General features: G+C 37.1%; 1 pseudogene; it reads right to left on the bottom strand.

Moving 5' to 3' along the window:
• Nucleotides 1–335: 335 nt before the first annotated feature.
• LOC145010610 (U-box domain-containing protein 4 pseudogene) lies at nucleotides 336–1460 on the bottom strand (annotated as a pseudogene).
• Between the last annotated feature and the right edge of the window lie 1425 nt (nucleotides 1461–2885).

Consider the following 2885-nt stretch of genomic DNA (forward strand, 5'->3'; position numbering starts at 1 on the left):
AATGACACGCGGTGATTTACGATACGCAAAAGCGTGCGCTCTAAAAATAATGTCATCTCTTCACACTTTTGAAGGATAGAGGTCACTCTTTTGTGCATGCCCTAAAATTAATGTCCAAGAAAAAAAATTAAAAACATGGAGGGCACTTAATTAATAATGGGCGTCGTCTAGAAATGTCGCTTTATATTTTTTGAATGAAAGGCGCGTTCTCTTTTTTTGCAGCTGGGGGGAAAGAAAATCCCAAAAGTTTGAAATGCCGCCATTGTTACTCTAATACCCAAAAAAACCCTAATATCATCACAAATCCTCTTTTCTCCCACAACAAAATCGCAATATCACCAAATCTTTGATCCCACAAATAATCTGAGTTCACCTTTCAATTTCATTTGTCTCGCAAGTAATCTGAGTTCACCGGTGGCGTTCCTGACTGTATCAATGGAAGCGCTGCTCAAGTCGCTGACCAATTTCTTCACTTGCGTTTCGAGTTCCGTGAGATCAGTTCTCGCTTCAGTAGCAGAAGAAACAACTCTCGGCCCAAAAGATGATCTCCGCCATATTTGGTTTCGTGCTCTGTTTCCAAATCGAGGTGAAACTGCATGCTGGGAAGCAGCAATGGCAGCCTGAGGCTCTGCCGCCAGCTCCCCTGAAGCATCACTGTTGTAAGCGGTTGCCGGAGCTGAAGAAGACGACTCAATTGCAGGTGCCTCTGGTGGTGATCCTTCATCCACTCCAGATGGTCCAGGTCCAGGTCCACCGGAATCCAAACTTTTCTCACCGGATTCAACCGTATTAAACTCATTCCCCTTTCCAGAATCTTCTGAAGATGAATGAACATGACGATGCACTGGAGAAGAAGCATCTTCCTAATGGATTCCATTCGATCTAGGTGAAGTAGGTTGATTCAAGGTTAACCTTAATGGCTGCTTTACAGGATCTGGGAGTTTAACATTGTGGGATTCACGCCAATTAGCAATCAATGCTTTCACAGTGTAATTAGGAATCAAATTATTATGAACAAGAGTTTGCATTGTTTTAGGGCAAACATTGAGTCCAAGATCGATCCAATTACGAATATACCCCCGCTCATATGTCTGCCTAAAAGCTACAATCACAGGGTCTGTCATCAATTCAAGTAACAGTGGACAACAGAAGTCTCGAGGAATTGGAACAAGGTTAGAGCTTTCTGATTGTTTCATTTCCACAAAGCAATCATGCATGTGTGTAACAAGAGCAATCATTTCTTCAATATACTCCAAATCCCCAATCTTTTCTGCTTGTTCAGCATTCTCCTTCAAGTTTTCAAGTGCAACAGCTTCGATTAGAAGTTCTTGATTTGTTCTTAAGCTTAACAAATCAGCAATTTTTCACCTAGTTTCTGAGCTGGGATCAGATCCTTCCACTTGTTCCCTTATAGCTTTTAAGACAATAGTCAATGGCTTTTCATATCCCATATGTTTCATTTGGTTTATTGGTTTGGCCTTCGATGGTGAAGAGGTTTGGCTGAATTCTACTAGTTTTGAATCTTTTAACACTATGGTTTTGTATCCAAATCAGGTGTCCATGATTCTGTTCCTTGTGAAAATTAGATTTGTTTTTTTGGCCATCTACCTATATATAATTTGGTTTATTGGTTTGTTTTTGGGTGTGCAGACTGAGCTGATATCTGATGATCAAAATGGAAATATTCTTGTATGGGACTTGATTGCAAACTCTCATTTCAAGATGGAAGATGGAGTTATACATGTTTATGCAAGTGAAAAGCGTAAGTCTGTAAATTAAATTATGATTTTACACTTATACTAATCATTTGTTTTCAACTCTCAGATTCTGTTGATCTCTTTCCTATTGCAAGCAGTGCAAAAACTTTTTTCATTGACATGCATCACATTCTCAAAATAATCTTTGTTGGAAATGTTCGTTTTGTATGCTATCATCGATTTAGATTTCTTGAAGAGGTATGGTTTTCTTATATTCTATATATATATATATATATATATATATATATATATATATATATATATATATATATATATATATATATATATATATATATAGTGTGCAATACCTGAACAGGGAAATCCATTTGTGGTCTCCTGGTAGACTAATCCATGTTGTCCCAATTTACTATTGGTGGAAACATTTTATAGTCTCTCTGCTGAAAGAATCCATGGAAAGTAATGATTGATACACACATACACTATCTTCTTAGAAACATTTTACAAGTTTTTATAGTAGTAAAAGTAAATATAAATCTGAGCAGAGAGAGAATCTTGAATTTTGAATCAACCCTATATGTGAAAACAACCATTATGTTTTGAAAATATTAACTTTTTCACCTTAGAATGTAAGATCAACCCCATTCCTTGAATCTTGAATATTGAATCAACCCCATTTAAGATGTAAAATCTCTTTATTTCTAATGTGAAATTTAATTTTAAAATTAAAGTTACTGTTTACTAAAGACTGTTACTGTTGACAAAAACCAAGTAATTGTTTCTTGTATGCAGCTCGAAAGAGAGTTCTTCACCGAATATGGAGAGGCAGGAAGATATGAAGTTCAAGACGTGGTTGGAAAAGGCAGTTATGGTGTTGTAGGGTCTGCCACTGATTAGGCTTATTGATAAGTTTCAACTGGTGCCAGGTTTAGTTACTTAATTACCCTTCCCTCCTTTTATCCCTCTTTAATGATAATGATTAGGCTTATTGATAAGTTTCTGATTGATATTTATTAGGATAAGAATGCGGTGATAGTGTTCAGGTGGTATCCAGTTTGCCACAGCCCAATTGCCACTTTTGGAACTAATGAATCACAACTGCCCGATCTATCTGCCCGGGTATTAACCAACACAGATACACATGCCCCAATAGTGCCCGGGTATTATCGT

The sequence above is a fragment of the Lactuca saligna genome, chromosome 1 (genome assembly GCF_052625555.1).
Source record: "Lactuca saligna cultivar CGN05327 chromosome 1, ASM5262555v1, whole genome shotgun sequence".
NCBI lineage: Eukaryota > Viridiplantae > Streptophyta > Magnoliopsida > Asterales > Asteraceae > Lactuca > Lactuca saligna.